Source organism: Pongo abelii, chromosome 13, assembly GCF_028885655.2.
Source record: "Pongo abelii isolate AG06213 chromosome 13, NHGRI_mPonAbe1-v2.0_pri, whole genome shotgun sequence".
NCBI lineage: Eukaryota > Metazoa > Chordata > Mammalia > Primates > Hominidae > Pongo > Pongo abelii.
Genome location: NC_071998.2, coordinates 78,001,871 through 78,020,425, shown reverse-complemented (window position 1 = coordinate 78,020,425; position 18,555 = coordinate 78,001,871). Strand labels below are relative to the sequence as shown.

The 18,555-nt window shown below is 45.3% G+C and overlaps 1 protein-coding gene across 3 annotated transcripts in view; it reads right to left on the bottom strand.

Annotated features, from left to right (window-relative positions):
* DAPK1 (death associated protein kinase 1) overlaps nucleotides 1–18,555 on the bottom strand; it is a 214,207-nt gene that overhangs the window by 186,814 nt on the left and 8,838 nt on the right. The gene's annotated exons all lie outside the window — the stretch shown is intronic.

The window sequence follows — 18,555 nt, the reverse complement described above, 5'->3', positions numbered from 1 at the left end:
AAATTTTGGTGCATCCATCACCCGAGCAGTAAACAATGCACTCCATTTGTAGTCTTTTATTTCTCACCCCCTTCCCACCCTTTCCCTCTAAATCCCCAAAGTCTATTGTGTCATTCTTATGCCTTTGCATCCTCATAGCTTAGCTCCCACTTATGAGTGAGAACATACGATGTTTAGTTTTCCATTCTTGAGTTACTTCACTTAGAATCATTGTCTCCAGTCTCATCAGTTTACTGCAAATGCCATTAATTCATTCCTTTTTAGGGCCGAGTAGTATTCTATCGTGTATATATACCATAGTTTCTTTATCCACTTTTTGATTGATGGGCATTTGGATTGGTTCCACATTTTTGCAATTGCGAATTGTGCTGCTGTAAACATGCGCATTCACACTGTTTGGGGTGTGAAAGGACCCGGCTGGTGTCTCCTGGGATTCTGCGAGGAGGTGGTTCTGGCAAGAAACCCACCCCGGCTCTACTGTTAGGCTCTGAGAAAGAGGAAGTTCAAGGGCTCAAGCGTGTGCTTCCCAACTTTCCACGTCAGCTTAGGGAACACACAGAACTGATCTCTATGTCCCCTGCAGCCTGAGGCAACCACCTGAGGGCCCTGAGGGTGAGGGGGTCCCAGACCCAGCATGGCTGGCATACAAGGGGTGCTCCTTGACTCTCAGGTCCAGCTGTGGGAGGAGAGATGCAATGGGCCCAGAGACCCGAGGAACAGTTCCAAGGTCAGGGCATGCTGGAATGTGCAGGGCCTTTGGGCCAAGAGAAACAGGCACCCCTTCCCCCAGGGAGAGGCCCAGAGCATCAGTGGACTCCAGCCCCTCCTCTTTAAGAACCTCTATCGGGGGCACAAATGGCTCATCCACCAGGAATGCCTTATCCAAGACACTAACTTGCCTCTCATGGGCTGTACCTGTTTTATCCACCTCGCTGAGTAGAGATACTGCAGACCATCTTTCAACATGTTTACACTGTGCACTCACTAGCATGCCTGTGATTCTGAATATAGCAAACATGAACACCGTAAGGCTTGTATTTTCCTAGAGTGGGATTTCATCAGTGTAGCTGAAGCTTCATTTCTGCAGCTCTCCACTCCCCAGCTCACAAGAGCTCCTGGAAACAGCAGCTTTGCTGATTCCCTACAGCTACCAACAGTGCAGGAAATCTCCCTGGTTGAATCCAGCCAGCTCTCAAACCATGTTTTGATGAGCAAATGGTAACTGAGGGGCTCTGGAAAAACCATGCCTGGAGCCATACTTCACACGAAAATAAATTCCAGGCAAATCACAGATTTAAACATACATAATAAGCCATCAAAGTACTAGAAGAAATTATGAGAGAATATTTTAAAAATGAATTTAAAGTGGGCTGGGCACGGTGGCTCACACCTGTAATCCCAACACTTTGGGAGGTCAAGGTAGGCAGATCGCTTGAGCCCAAGAGTTTGAGACCAGCCTCAGCAACATGGCAAAACCTCTTCTCTACAATAAATTTTTAAAAAATCAGTCAAGTGTTGTGGCTCGTGTCTGTGGTCCCAGCTACTCAGGGGGCTGAGGTGGAAAGATCTTTTGAGCCCAGGAGGTCGAGGCTGCAGTGAGCCATGATTGTGTCACTGCACTCCAGCCCGGGCAACAGAATGAGACCCTGTCTCAAAACAAATAAACTCAGAGCGGTAAGGGCCTTTCTAACTGTGATACAAAACCCATAAAAGATTAAACGAATTTGATAAATCCAACTACTTTAAAAAATATAGCTGTCTGGGACGATGAAAGACTTCTGGAGATGGATAGTGGTGATGGCTGCACAACCAATGTGAATGGACTTAACGCCACTGAATGTGCACTTAAAAATAGTTAAAATGACAAGTTTCACATTTTATCACAACACAAAAAAGTATAATCATGGGGAGAAAAGCACCAGAAACAATGCCAAAAGACAAATGACAACCTAGAGAAAAGATGTGCAAATCATAACATGAACATAAAGCTATTTAATATATAAAGAGCTCCTACAAATTAATAAAAGTCTACAAACCTAGAGAAAAATGGGCAAAGAGTATGAATAGAAAGTTCAAAGCAGAGACAAATAGTTCTTAAACACACTTGAAAACATGCTTACACTTATTCATACTTAAAAATTGATGAAACTACACTTATCAAAGCAGCAAGAATCAAGCAGTTGTGAGACAGGGAAAGGAGCCAGCTTTCTCTTGTAGTTGGGCTGACAACTCACTTATGGTCTATGAAGAGTAACTTGGTAACACCTACAAGAATGACAGATGCATGTTCTCTTTCATCCAGCAATTCCACTTCTAGGAATTTACCTACAGATAGCTTCAACATTTTATACAACAGCAATCATTGCAGAATTGCTTATAATAGAAAAATTAGAAAAGAATCCTAGAAGTTCACAGATAGAAAGGGTTAAATAAATGACAGTAAATCATAGAGAAGAAAAAGGCATTTCTTCCTATGTAGTAATGGAATGATTTTCAAGATATGCTATGAGGTGAAAAAACAAAAAAGCCAAAGGCAGAACAATGTGTATAACACGCTACGATTTCAGTAAAAACATGAAAAAATGTATGTTTATTGTCTTAAATACACATAGAATATATACGGAATGATCTCAAGAATCACTAGAAGGAGCTAGTCACTGGAGGGCAAGATACTGTCTTTGACTTTTGAACTGTGTGAATGTATTACATATTTCATTTTAAAAGATGTAAAGGGACCTGTCTGAGAACAAAAATATAACTCTTGTTCTCCATAACTGGCCATTCTAATTAAGTATTGTTGGTGACGACTGTCTTAGTCCATTTTCGGTTGCAGAATGGGCAATTTATAAATAAAAGCAATTTATTCAGCTCGTGGTCCTGGAGGCCGGGAAGTCCAAGAGCATGGCGCTGGCACCTGGTGAGCATCCTGCTGCATCAAAACGTGGCAGAGGGCATTGCATGGCAAGAGGGCAAGAAAATGCTCACTATGCTTGGGCCTCTCTTCCTCTTATAAAGCCGCCAGTGGCACTCCCACGATAACACATTAATCCATTAGCCCTTTCATCCATTAACCCACGTATGAATTAATCCATTCATGAAGCCTCTGCCTTCCCAATCACCTCTTAAAAGGCTCACCTCTCAACACTGCCACACTGGAGATTAAGTTTGAACATGAGTTTTGAGGGGATAAATATTCAAACCAAAGCAACTACCATAAGTCATCAAACTGCTAGATAAGAAGGTCTTCTCTTTCCTAAATGATGGGGAATAAAATTGCCAAAAGATTGGATAAAGCTGGAAAAAAAGTACACCGAATGAGATGTCATCCTTCTCCTCTTCTTTGTACCACAGTGCCCCAGTGCTGACATCCTACCGGAAGGCAGGACATGGCAGCTGAGTTCTGACAGTGGAGACAGTCTCTGGTGCCCCTCCTTTCCTGTGATTCTTCAATGCCCACCCCTGACCTTGTCCTCATGGGATAAGAACTGGAGTCCCATGGACTGGCTCCTGGTCCCAGCTTTGAAACCTCATTCATCCATCTCACCAATATTCACTGAATCTCTAATCATACATTCAGCACCTCCATGGGTCTGGGGCTAAAGACTGAATAAGACAGACAAGCACCTGCCTTTTCAGACCTTGACAATGGAGCTAGTGATGTGCTCCAGCCTGCCTGTGCTGGCTCACAAGAGACAACTGTTCATTTTTCAGGAATTTCATGACCTGGTTGTTAAACACAGACACCCTTAGGTGATATAGAATCCAACAATGCTTCAACCCCTGCAACAACACCAAAAGCTTAAAACATAGCTAGCACTATTGCAATCAGCAGTGCTGAAGCCAAAATGAAGCTCAGCTTAAGGAATATAATTTGTACAAGGTGAGAAATAGTCTAATAGTAGATCACATATTAGATTTAATGGTAATAAATTTACTAGGTAAAAAACTAGTGAATTGGGATGCAACTCTGTTTTGTCAAACCATTGTCAGTCATAGGTTGGCCACAGTAAAAACCAGTAAAAGCATTCTGTGAGCCTACATTGGCTGAATGAAATTTATAATAAAGAGTGCACATAGTTTGTTATTAGTTGTAAATTGTGTTATATACCCTTGGTAACAGTACATGTATAGATATATGTACATGTATATTTATACTGAGTACGTATATATACCTATGTATGTACGCACACAGGTATGTATGTATACACACACAAGCATTTCAATTCACCATTGCATTGAACTCTGCTGCCTCAAGCTTAACTTCTTTGAGCTCTCGTTTCCCAGTTTTTAAAAGAAGTATAGAAAACCACTTCCCACCTATCTTCGAGGGTCAAAAAGAAACCACATAGGCTATAAAATTGTTACCGATATCCTAATTCATCCCCTCAAAGTGGCTGATTTTAAACACCTGCTTCAAACAACTTCCCCCTTGTCTTCCGGCTTTCAAGCACCTGTCCTCTTGTCTTCAACCTCTTTATTATCACAGGAAGAGGTGCAACCCAGAGAACAAGAGTTCCACAGAGCTGAAAACTGCTGTCTCCAGCTGTGCCTGTCCCTGTCTGAGCAGGGAGGACTTGGCTCTCCAAGGTCCTTTCACAGCCTCACACCCCAGCAGTTCCTCCACTTCCTCCCAGAGTGCGAGGAGGCTAATTCACACCTTGTTGTGATGCTGGCAAGGCTCCCAAACCCTCAGCACCAGAAGCCTATTTTCCCATCAATCCGTTTACACAGTTCTGGAACCCTCTGCTTCTTCTCCCTAGGTGCAACTCCAAGCTCTTCCTATAGAACTAATTTTAAGCCATAATTGAATCCTAACCTATTAGAACACATGATACACCTTTCTACAAGCATGAGAAGCAATTAAAACTTACCTGGGAAGAAGTCAATTCTATATTAAGACTTCCTTCTTCCTTTTGGAAGCTCCAGTTTCCTTTTTTTTTTTTGTTTCCTTATCTTTATTGACAGAAAAAAAAAAGTCACAGCATTTCAGACTACTCAAAACACACAAACACTAACAAAGGTACCCACGGTGACAGCCTCGTCCCTAGTGCCTGGATCAAAGGCCAAGCTGGAGAGCAGGTATGTCCTCTCGGCCCTATTCTCTCAGCATCCCATGGCTTCCCTCCCACCCCCACTTCACTGACGCCCCCGAGAGCAGTTACAACTGTGCAGAAACGAAGCCACGTTCGAGAAGGTTGGGCCCCACCTCATTGTCATGGAAAAAGACCAGTTCCTGAGGAAAAGTCAGAAGCACTGCTACCTCATTGCTCGGAGGATGCTGGGTGCTCCTGGGCCTGGCTGCCATCCCTGTGTCACAGACATAGGGCAGAGAAAAAGGCAGAAGGACACTCTCCAATTGGCAGTACTGGGCAGCAGACAGAGCGGTCCACTGGTCACGTGACAGCCCCAATCCACCAGGCAGATGTCTCTGACATGATCAGCCAGACACTCCCAGGAAGTATGGCTTTCGTTCGTAAAGGTTTGGGTAAACTACTCTCCCAGAAATCATAGGAAATCAACCAATCATCCTCAGATTCCTGGAGCACTGGGGCAATGCAATTGCCATTGGGTTGCAGCGAGGAGGGACACTGGTAAACACCAGCCCTCCAAGAGGGCGGAAATACCACTCCTGTCTATTCCAGAGTACTTGGCATGGGCCAACAGCAGTCTTTTTATAGGGGCAACTGTGGAATCCTGAGAAGAGGAATGAAGGTAATGGTGCATGCGGGAGGTGCCTGCCATTGCTGCCTGCTCTCCAGGGCCCCTTGCTGAACCCAGTGATAAAGCTGGGGTTGGGACCAGGGGCATCGGCCGGGCCCAGAGCCCCAGCCCCAGGAAAGCAGACAGGGACAAAGGCCTAAACAAGCAGGACTGGGCACAGGGCTCCAAGCTAAGCTGCTCTTCCTCCTATCAGTCTGATGTTATTACTCGACTTGGCCAAGGAGCACCTCTTGCGAAATCCTCTGTTCTAATCTGCTCAGAGCAGTTCTTCCTGCGATCTCTACTTTTTCTTGACTACACGTAAATCTTTTTTTTTTTTTTTCCTGGAAAGATATTACTGGATGGATGCCTGTGACCCTTTTGAAGGGGTGGCTGCTTTTACTGAGGGTGGAAGTTCATCTAACATTTTACAGCTGCCAAATACTGGGCGCAGGCCAGACTCTTCAGGCACCAACATGGATACCCACATAGCTGTGTAGACATTGATATGTCAGCAGAAACCTTTGTACATACAGTTCTACACTACTCTACAGATACAGAGAAATAAGGAAAAAGTGACACTGCCAGAGAACAGTTAAGCCATCTGGGCACGGTCAGATCACAGGCTCAAAAGACATCTGGCATAATCTACAGTCATTTCCAGAAATTACCACCCTAACCCACCTAGTAAACAGCTGTGAAGCTCCAATTTTCAAGCATCATTAAAAAAAGAGCAAGATTTGACAGGATTGACTGGCCGACATCAATGAGATTGGCGATGGCAAAGCGTTAACATCAGTTTCCTTAGGTTTTCCCTTTCAAAGGGCAAATATGGCTGGGTGCAGTGGCTCACGCCTATAATCCCAGCACTTTGGGAGGCTGAGGTGGGTGGATCACCAGAGGTCAGGAGTTCAAGACTACCCTGGCCAACATGGCGAAACTCCATCTCTACTAAAAATACAAAAAAAAAAAAAATTAGCCAGGCGTGGTGGGGCACGCCTGTAATCCCAGCTACACGGGAGGCTGAGGCAGGAAAATCGCTTGAACCCGGGAGGTGGAGGTTGCAGTGAGCCAAGATTGTGCCATTGCACTTCAGCCTGGGCGACAGAGCCATACTCCATCTCAAAAAAAAAAAAAAAAAAAAAACATAAACGGCAAATATTCCAGGGCAAACAACTGTGCTGTAAAAATGCAGATTCAGCGACAGATGTGTGCTGCTTTCTTTCAGAACCCCACTAGCCGTGCTATGGGGCAGATGGGGACCCAAGCACCCATGATCACTGGTGCCCATTTCCTCTTGTGTAGTAGAAATGCAGTCAACCACATTTTATTCCCACTAGACTCACCTCCCCATTCTGCTTTCAAATTTAAAAATATGACACTGGGACTAGCTAATATGGTGATAAGTACCAATAGATTTGGGGAAAATCATCAATGGGATGGAAAGGAAACAGCCATTTTATCTGAAGCTTACTCTACCCCAGCTAGCAGAGAGTGATCTGGGACCCACTTTGCACCTTTATGGGGCTGTCACCTCACAGGGTTATGCCAAGGATGAAAACATGTGCACAACACACTATGCATCTTAAGGAACTTTTCAGCAATTCCTCAGTTTACCTTTAAAACTCATAGGAACCATGGCTACAATCCTTCAGTTCAGGATTTTGTAATTCTGACCAGTTAATGAAATTGATCATCAGACAATAGGTATTTCTGAAGGGTCTTGCAAGATGTGGGGAACAAAAGAATTATGACACTTTACGGGCTCACAATCTAGGAAAGATGCACACACAGAGAGGGGGGTGGGGGAGAGAACAGTGGGGAGTCTTAGTGCTGGATGAATGTGTCAATGAGGAATTACCCCAGGAGTTTGCAAAAGGAGGACATTGCTTGAGGTAGGAGTCTCAGGAATGCCTTCAGAGGGAAAATGGACTATAAACCCAGTCCACCAAGAAGTTGAGAGGCCCAGCAGATGGGTTCTGCAGATACTGACCACCTGCACCCCTGGAGGAAAGCAGTAATGCAGCAAGCCTGCTATCGGCTTGTCTGTCCTCCCCTGCCCCCAATCGCATTCTTCACTCTTTCCTACACACTGCACCACCCTGGGTGGCTCCCTGCAGGTGGTTCCTGTTAGGTTTGGCTAATGAGAGGCACTGGTGGGACTGTGGGGGCAGGAAGAGAGAGGTTGTGATGTTTCTTCCCCGAAGTGGCATGTACTGGTGACCCCCCTCTATGACTCCAGTGCAGCCCTAGGCATGGTACAGGCTCCCCTTCTGCTGCCAGACAGTATGTACCTGACCATCCCATAACCTACATCTGGACCATCAGAAGGGCCCAGTTCCCTGCCAGCACCCTGACTGCCACACCTTCCTTTTGCACAATATCCTCCAAATCCACCCCTTCAAGCTTCTCCAATCCACCGAACCTTGGTTAGCACATGGGAAAATGCCCCAACCGCAGGGTGCCTACATACTGTGGGAAGCATTCTTCACACCTCCTGCCAGGGGGCTGAAGAGCTGATTAAGCCATGTGGGCTGCCCCTGGCCACACATGCAGCATGCTAAACCATCCAGCCTGCTGGAGAGGCAGAAACCAGAGGCCTAAGAGAAAGAGAAACAAGGAGTTACCTGACATTGAAGAAAAATTAGAAATCAGCCTGAAAAAAAAAAAATCACAGCTATTAGGCAGTTTAGAAACAATCACCAAAACAGCAAGCAGGTTGTCACTCTTGGGACAGAGCAGGGGGAAGCAAGGTCAGATAGCAATGGGAAGTTGCGGGGCCGTGACTCATGACTCATGAGGCCTGCTCAGCAGGAAAGGCAAGGCAGAAACTCCATGTTTGCCAGGGCTGGACTGAACCCCATGGAGAACGGGCCCGCTGGGAGAACCCGATATGGCCTAGACCACAGTTATGACCTGGCTGGCTCTTGAGCCCCAACAGTATGGATGCTGCAACGCTGGCAGTGTGCAAGAGGATCTGGAATCCAGTAGAGACACAAGGGAAAAACTGAAGTAATGCTGGAGACAGAATCCCAGCTTCCACACCAAGGAGAAGGGCAGAAGCTGGGGGGGTGGGCGGGGGGGCAAGTACAGCCAGAGAGTGAACTCCAGGTTGGCAAAAAAAAAAAGCAAGAGGCCACATTCATCTGCATCCCTTCAGAGGCAGGGATGCGCTGACTGGGATACTTGGGCAAGCCCATAACTGTACAACTCTCTGCTTTGTGTTCTCCCTGGGGATTCAGCTGAGTGTGTGGTAAGAGCTGGGAGCTAGGGAAACGGGGGCAAGGGCACCTGCTGACCACTGCAAGGAAATGGGGGGAGGCTGGTAAGACTAACCTGCAGGAAAGGGTCATTAGGAGTGGGCAGGAGAGGTCAGCAGGATGGACTCTGAGAATGGGAGAAAACGGCAGCTACTTGCCCTGCAGCTCCTGCTCAAGAGCACCCTGGTGGAAGCTGTTTGTTACCCACGTGGTCCCCTTTGTTGATGACCACAGATCCAAAGAGTTGTAAGGGATCCTCAGAGGCTATCAGCTCAATTTCCTCCCCAAATCGGCAATCCTTTCCTCAATATCCCCACCAGGTGGGTATTCAGTGCAAACACTGCAGTGTCCACCACTTGTGACCTCACTTGCAGTCTGCTCTGCTATTGGACAGCAGAGTTCTTCCTACTAAGCCAAACACCGCCTCCTCATGGCTCCCACCACTGACCCCCAGTGCCCCCAAAACAAGCCTATCCCCATCCAAAAGACCATCTATGTGTGTTTTCATGGGCTTCAGAGCCAGAGAGGCTCAGAGCTCAATTTCAGTTCTGCCACTTACTCATTTCAGCAAATTAAATTATTTAATCTCTTTAAGCCTTGGTTTATTCATCAATAAAACAGAGCAGGGCTTAGCAAATCATGGCCCACAGGGTAAATCCAGACCATTGCCTGTTTTTATTAGAACACAGCCACACCCTTTTGGACACATAATGTCTGTGGCTGCTTTTGAGTTACAACAGAGTTGAGTTGTTGCAACAGAAATCATGTGGCCCACGAAGCTTACAATATTTACTATCTTTACATAAAATGTCTGCCAAGCTCTGAAATAGAGGATCCCCATAAGAGGCTAGTTTGAGGAGTTAAATGCAGTAATATTTACAAAAAGATGCACATGGTGCTTGACTCCATAGCTAAGTAAAATACATTATTCATGAGATACTCGGGTTCTCCAGCTTTTGCCTTCTTTGGACTCCCCCAAGTCTGTCAGTGTCTCTCCCAGAACAGAACACTCTCATGTCCCAGATGCAGAATGACCTCAGCAAAAACAGAGAAACCTGCAACTCCCATTGTAGACATTCAATTTCTATGGTATAGACAAAAGCTGTATTTTCTTCTTAATGCAGTCAGGAGGCTATGGGTTCCACAGACATTTGTAATTATCAAAGCTCTCAGACTCTTCTCCAAAAGGACACTGTCATGACAAGTCTCCCTGCTGCTGCATTTGAGCAATTGTTTTTTCTCTCCAACTTAATTGTCTGGCTTCATCTTTGTATCTGTTACATTTAATCACGTCGGGCTTTGTTCAATCCAACAATTAATGCGAACCCTCCTTCCATCATTCATTCATGTCACTCACTTAAATGTTCAATTTGGGGCTGGTTCTTGTGCTCAATTCAACAACCAGAAAATGAGTCACAGACCTAGATCACGGGAGCTTCCAGTCTTAAGGAAGAGAATGACATTTGAAAGTAATTATACAAATAGGTATGGAATTGCAGTGGCTATTTGAATGGAGAGGGAAAAGTGATTCAGCAGGGCTCTGACACCCACAAGTCTCACCAGCAGGTTCTCCAGGTCATACCCATCGTCTGTCTCAGCCCAGACCTCTGGGACACAGGAAACTACGCACTCCTGGGACAGTCCATACAAATCAAAGTACAACAGCAACTGCCCTAGACCTCACGCTCAGACCATCTGGAAGCCTTTTCTCTTCCCTCGCCAGCTGTGGACACCCAAGGTCAATATCTTCTCTCAGCTCATTCCACAGGGGTGTTTTCTTTGCCCACTAGGTGCAGGCTCCTCCTTCCCTACACCAGCTCTAGCCTCCTAAGCACATCAGTCAAGACTGATCTCTCTTGATCTTGTAGTCCCATGGTTCTCTAAAGAGGGTGGGGGAATTTTGCGCCCCCTCACACATTTAGCAACGTCTGGAGACATTTTTGGCCGTCATAAAGAGTGTGAGGAAGTGGCTGTTACTGGCATCCAGTGGGTAGAGTCCATGGATGCTGCTAAACATCCTATTATAAATATCCTATCCTAAAATACAATGCACAAGACAGCCCCCACAACAGAACGCTATCCAGAACAGGCTGTCACTAATGCCGAGGTTGAGAACACCTGATTTAGAGGAAGCAAGGAGAAAAACAGGCATTGAACACATTGTATGAGCCAGCACTGTGCTAGACATTTTAAACTTCTTTAAACTTTCCTTCCAAGACAGTGACAGTAGAACAGGTCACAAAATGAGCTGCACCACCCACCACCCAATTTCCAGACATGGCTTAGCAGCTCGGGAGTCCAGCTATTGCTTCCAGCATTTTAAACACACTATTCAAGGCCAATCATCTTTCCGAACCTAGGTTTTCAAAATGTGAATTACAATACCTACCTCCAGCTGCTGGTCTAGAGTTCCTAGCAAATCTTAGTTTCCTTGTCCCCATTTCTTTCATGTCTTATTTCCAGTCTTCTCCAAGGAAGGCAAGGGTAGAGACACACATACATACCCACACTTGCACCCACCTGCTTACATTTTTATGTCATCCACAAGAATCTGAATGAAGGAATGAAACCTCCAAGTCAAAATGATCTCTCCTTGGCTGAACTCCAAAAAACATTTTTCCATGCTTCATCTCACTTCCTATTTAGGCTTTCCAATACTGTTGGTTGTGCAAAAGTCTGTCTATCCTACATGACTAAAAGCTTGCTGAGATAGAGGGCCCTGCCCAACACTGCAGCAAGATCATTCAGATATTCAATTAGCCCTTGAGGAATGAATAAATGATGGGCAAATAGTACGATTCAAACGACAGTTTCGTTTAACAGCCTATTTATGGTACCTGTTTATAGCTTATTTGTTGTCTATTTGTTAGTTCCCTTGACGTTTTACTTAAATTCACCTTATAGACCCAATTTCCAAGTATTTTCCTTTTCAGGTTTTGTCAGTTTTATGTTACTTTTACAAACTAAAGATACCCACCCAACAAGCCCAAAGAACAAGAAAGAATTATTTAAAAGAAAGCAGTCTCTCGGCCAGGCATGGTGGCTCACATCTGTAATCCCTGCACTTTGGGAGGCTGAGGTGGGTGGATCACCAGCCTCTGAGGTCAGGAGTTCGAGACCAGCCTGGTCAACATGGTGAAACCCTGCGTCTACTAAAAATACAAAAATTAGCTGGGCATGGTGGCACACACCTGTAATCCCAGCTACTTACTCTGAGGCAGGAGAATCTCTTCAACCTGGAAGGTGGAGGTTGCAGTGAGCCGAGATTGCACCACTGTACTCCAGCCTGGGCGACAGGGCAAGACTCCGTCTCAAAAAAAAAAAAGAAAGCAGCCTCTCGCGCAGCAGCCATGTTTCTTGAACAAACCGGACCCCACTCCAGGGCAACAGGATGAGTACTTAGACATGTAAGTGGGCATTTACCCGCAGCAGCTGGCAGGGCCTCGCCATTCAGTACATCCTAACAATCCAGCCTTTCAGCCACCAACCTAATAGGCTTTTCTTGGCACGGACAGTTCTGGCTTGGCAAAACACTCATTTTCACATCTTAAATTGGTACATGTCACAACTGAATGGAGCTTCAGGATCTGCTGTCTGTCTGACATGCTGCACTAGGCTTCTCTCGGTCAGGGACTCAGGTGTCCACGCTCATCTCAGACTCTTTTCTCCATAAAGATCCATGAAAAAAAAAATCAATTATTTGTATCCCTAATCAAATTCCCAGTGTCTTATCTGGCCACTTAAGATGGCTTTTAAGCCAGGTGTGTTGGCACATGCCTATAGTCCCAGCTACGCAGGAGGCTGAGGTGAGAGGATCACTTGAGACCAGGAATTTGGGGCTGCAGTGAGCTATGATCACACCACTGGGCCTGGGTAACATAGCAAGACCTTGTCTCTAAAAAAATAAACAAACAAATAAACAAAAGATGGTTTCTCATTGAAAAAGCAAGCTATAAAAATAAAATCAGGCCAGGCGTGGTGGCTCATGCCTGCAATCCAAGCACTTTGGGAGGCCGAGGTGGGCGGATCACCTGAGGTCAGGAGTTTGAGACCAGCCTGGCCAACATGGTGAAACCCCATCTCTACTAAAAATACAAAAAATTAGCTGGGCGTAGTGGCAGGTGCCTGTAATCCCAGCTACTTGGGAGGTTGAGGCAGGAGAATCGCTTGAAACCAGGAGGCGGACGTTGCAGTGAGCCGAGATCGCGCCACTGCACTCCAGGCCGGGTGACAGAGTGAGACTTCATCTGGGAAAAAACAAAACAAAACACACACACACACACACACAAAGAAAAAGAAAATCTGCCTTTCAGGAACTGAAGCACACTGCATTAAAAACACGAATTTATGTGCTCACATAGTCTCAGGTTCCCTGTAATACCAGGATGATATCCCTCAAAGCATTTCCAAGCAGCCTTCCTGCCGAGCAGCTAACTCCTTCTGGCTACAGAGCAGCTTTTAGTTGTCTCTGCTTCCTTAAATGCATCTCTTCCCATCTTAATAGTTCCTCCTTAACATGAAGCTTTTCCCTCCCTTTCCCATGGTGTCTTGTGGACTTTGGAAAGGGTAACCCTTGAAGCTCTGCCTTCAGCAGCCAACTTTCAAATGCACGGCTAAATTCCTAGTCAATATGTTTCTTAGGAACCCTAAGCATCATCTAATGAGCACATAATAAGGTGGACTCACCAAGGGAGCCCAGCACATAAACTGAGTCCAGCCGGAAGGAGGCAGGGATACCTAGAAAAATGGAACGGACAAGCAAAGGCAAACTTGGCAGAATGAGCCCACCAGGCAGGCTGAGCCAAAGGAGAGACAGGCAGAGGAGAAGAGAGGGAGGAAGGATGAAACTGAGAAGTGAGCCCTCACCCGCACTCTGCCTGTGGGAGGCCAGGGCAGGAATGAATGAAGAAGAGGTAGGACCTGGGAACACAGATTCAGAAGCATGTTATACTGTCTCTCTCCCTCTCTCTCCTGTTCCTGCTCTGTCTTGTTAAATAGCGTCCACCTCTCGAGCACTTACTGTGTGCCTAGTACTGTGCCAAGCACTTTATACATATCACAGACATCCTCACAACCACCTTATGAAGCAGCCGTGATGACTATCCCCATTTTATAGATGAGAAAAACTAAATCTCACAGAAGTCAACTGACTTTCCCAAAGTAACAGCTAATGTGTTTTGTGGAAACAGGGATTTGGGTCTAAAGCCCTGAAACACTGTTCTAATTTCTGCATATGTACCTTTATAAGGCAACTGAATAAACATGGCTTACTGTGCACTTAGCTGAATCCCAACAAACACCAGAGACAAAAGGCCATGTTCTCTACCCTCAGAAAACTCACAGTCCACAGGGGAAGCCAAGAATCCTACGCAGAAGTCCCCTGTAATAAGAATGCCAAGTGGCCAGTTATCTACTCCAAATCGTGAAGGAATACAGGAAATCAGAGCAGGAGACTTCCTGGAGGAGTAGCCTAGGACATGCTCTGGAGAGGTTGACAGGAGAAACCGGCTGGGCCATTTCGCATGTGTATTTCCTTCTCATTCTCTATGTTATTATAACTTCTCTCAATGCAGATAAACATTATCTGCACTAAAGAGAATGTTGCTTCTAAAGACCTACAAAATGATGGTTCATATTAATGAGTAATATTCTTAAAACAGGATCTACTCATTCAATGCCCAAATCACATTGAACAAAACCAAGGGACTTCCTGCTTCTCCATGGCCACGAGGCTGACATTCCCCTGTCCGCTCCATTCGTGTCAAGCGTTATCTCTTCCAGCTAACGAAGGGGTGGGGAGGAACGCACAGACTGACAACGTTTCATCCTGTAGATATTCCACTTGTGCTAATTCACTTCCTCTCCCAAACAATTGAAATGGATGCCTGAGGCTGTATGTAATGGAATATATGATGGAGCCTGGGGCACACCCTTATCGATTCTAAATGGACGAACTGTAAATATCTTCTGTTTAGTCCATCTGTAGTGACTTAGTTAGAAAAAGGGCAAAAGCGGCCTGGCCATGAGCTCACTGGTGCCACTGCCTCCATGAATGGCAAAGGAACGGAGCAAGTGAGAAAGAGGCCTCCTCCATGTGCTGTGGTGCAGAAGGAAAAGAAACCGCGATCATCTGACGCCAGAAGAGCTCCCAGGAATGAAATCTGTGAAAGATTCTGGCATCGCTCCCAGCAGTTCACACACTGACTGTACAGACTTTGAGTGGCAAAGCCAATATCTAGGAAGACAATTTTCTATATTCCCATCCCAAGTGCACAGAAGAAAACGCTGGCAGGATGGCCGGGCACGGTGGCGCACGCCTGTAATCCCAGCACTTTGGGGGGCCGAGGCGGGAGGATCACCTGAGGTCGGGAGTTCAAGACCAGCCTGACCAACATGGAGAAACCCCATCTGTACTAAAAATATAAAATTAGCTGGGCGTGGTGGTGCATGCCTGTAATCCCAGCTACTCGGCGGGGCTGAGGCAGGAGAATCGCTTGAACCCGGAGGCGGAGGTTGTGGTGAGCTGAGATTGCGCCATTGCACTCCAGCCTGAGCAACAAGAGGAAAACTCTATTTCAAAAAAAAAGAAAAGAAAATGCTGGCAGGCTGTGCTTTCAATTATACTGATTTATAGGCCAATGAAATATTATTTTAAGGTAATAAATAACTTTTTAGCTCTTTTTGCCTTACCAAATTCCTAAGGACAGCTCTTCTGTGTATTATGTACCATTCAGCATCTCCAACGTCAGCAGCACCCGTTAAAAGTCTGTTCTCTACAGGATACGTATACCTGCAGCACCTGTAGCTTTGTTTTTATAAAGCCAAACAGCTTGTAACTCCTAGTCTATTAAATATTACACTCCAAAGGTTGCAGCCTTTCATCACTTTCCCAGAGACACACATTTCTGCTGCTTACCCATAAACCACAGATGGCCCCAAAAATTGAGCTTTACACAGAGGAGGCAAAACAATTTAGAAAAACCTCTCAAAGGAGGGTGGAAAAATCGGAACTGAATCAACACTAAATTGTGACCTCTTCTCTCTGCCTGTCCCATTGTATCCTTCTGCCACTTTTTTTCTTGCATTGCTTTAGGTGTACCTATCCTCTCTCAGAGGCAGCCCAGTCCTGGATAGACCTATGAGGTGCTACGCAGACACACAGACAGGCAGCTCAAAGGAAAATCTAATCATTTTCATGAATGGAGGAAAAAAAGAATGGCATTGATGACTTTCTCTACATGTCTTTTTCACCTGGAAAATTCTATACTGTGGGTCAGGTGTCAGGGGTTGTAGTAAGGTCTCAAAAATCCTGACAATCGTGGCCGGGCACGGTGGCTCACGCCTGTAATCCCAGCACTTTGGGAGGCCAAGGCGGGCAGATCACGAGGTCAAGAGATCGAGACCATCCTGGCTAACATGATGAAACCCTGACCCTATTAAAAATACCAAAAATTAGCCGGGCGTGGTGGCGGGCGCCTGTAGTCCCAGCTACTTGGGAGGCTGAGGCAGGAGAATGGTGTGAACCAGGAGGCGGAGCTTGCAGTGAGCCGAAATCGCGCCACTGCAATCCAGCCTGGGCAACAGAGCGAGACTTCGTCTCAAAAAAAAAAAAAAAAAATCCTGACAATCTTTTTAAGGTAAAAAGGAAAAGTTGGACCCGTGCAGCGACTCACGCCTGTAATCTCAGTACTTTGGGAGGCCAAGGAGGGCAGATCACCTGAGGTCAGGAGTTCCAGACCAGCCTGGCCATCATGGTGAAACCCCGTCTCTACCAAAAACACAAAAATTAGCCGGGCGTTGTGGCGGGTGCGTGTAGTCCCAGCTACTCAGGAGGCTGAGGCAGGAGAATCACTTGAACTGAGGAGGCAGAGGTTACAGCGAGCCAAGAGCATGCCACTGCACTCTCCTAATCTGGGTGACAGAATGACACTCTGTCTCCAAAAAAAAGGAAAAGTTTATACGGTTTCAAAAGTAAAAAGCAATGAACTAAGACATAACTATTCAACAATGAAAAGTAGTTCATTTTTGTAGGTGAAAATTTATAATATCAACTGCACTTAAAATATTTACCAGCCAGCCTCATTCATCACATATTTCCTAAATAAGAATAATCAGGCAGTTTTGACAGAAAAATAAAATGTGTCCCAAAAGAAGTCCGTACCTCGAGCCAAATTTCCCAGCCAAAACCCATCAGGCTTATGAATATAAGCGCCATCAATATAAACTTTTCACACTTCAGAGATCGGCAGTTTACAAGCATTCATTTGCTCAAACATTATGTTCTTCGTCCAAAGTTGTATGTGTTTATAAAGGGAAAAAAAAAAAAAATCAACAACATTCTCCCAACCTCCTTCCCTCCCCTTCCCACCACTCTGGCATCTCTAATTATACATTAGGTTACTGAATAAAATTTTTCAAGCTCACAACTGAAACACCGAAAGGTAGTACATAAGGTAAAAGCCCCGTGAACACCAGATGCAGTGGCTCACGCCTGTAAACCCAACACTTTGGGAGGCTGAGGCGGGCAGATCACCTGAGGTCAGGAGTTCAAGACCAGCCTGACTAACATGGAGAAATCCTCTAAAAATACAAAATTAGCCAGGCGTGGTGGCGCATGCCTGTAATCTCAGCTACTTGGGAGGCTGAGGCGGGAGAGTCGCTTGAACCCAGGAGGCGGAGGTTGCAGTGAGCTGAGATCGCGCCATTGCACTCCAGCGTGGGCAACAAGAGCGAAACTCCATCTCAAAAACAAAAAAAAACAGAAGGCCCCATGATCACTTCTCAGAGGTAAGCTACGTTATACTTCAATGACCACAGTGTGATCCATAAACCACACCAGCTGTCAATGTCACCTAAAGACCAAAGTGACAAACGTGCGTCACTATGGACCACACTTGTCAGGCATCTCCAGAGATTAGTTACTATCACATGATTGTTTTGGTTTGTTTTGGATTGGGACAGAAGATAAAACACAACTATTTTAGGTTTTAGATTTTTTATTTGTAAAAACCCACCTAGCACATTAACTCTAAAGCCGGGATACAACTGTACTTACCTAAGAAAGATTTACTAGTTAGAGAAAGTTAGTTTAAATCCATTTTATTTAGATGATGTGGAAAATCGGAGTGTCAACTTCTTTTTTCTTCCACCCTCTTCTAACTGCACCTTTAAAAAAATTCATTTATAATAGAATGTACCCAAAGTCATACATTGAATTTATTATAAATAATTGTACTGTCATATAACCTCTTTCAAGGCTGAGAAAGGATGCATTCCATTTGGATAATTTACCCCAACAAACCAGAACAAAACAATTAAATACTATCTTCCACATAAAGTCTCAAACAATCACACACCAACTCTAAGCTAGCCAGACTAGCTGTTGTGTAATGAAATGAGAAACTGTTGGTTATGGGCAGGTAGGTGCATGGGTCAGAGACAAGACTCTTAGACATTACATTACTCAAAAGTTAAATAACAATGAAAGTGTTTTTGGAGTTTTCTAAAAAGGTAAACCATTAACTTGGGACTTGAATAAAACTACGCCACATGTTAACATCATTTCAAACTGCAAAGTTGAAGCCATTTGGAAAAG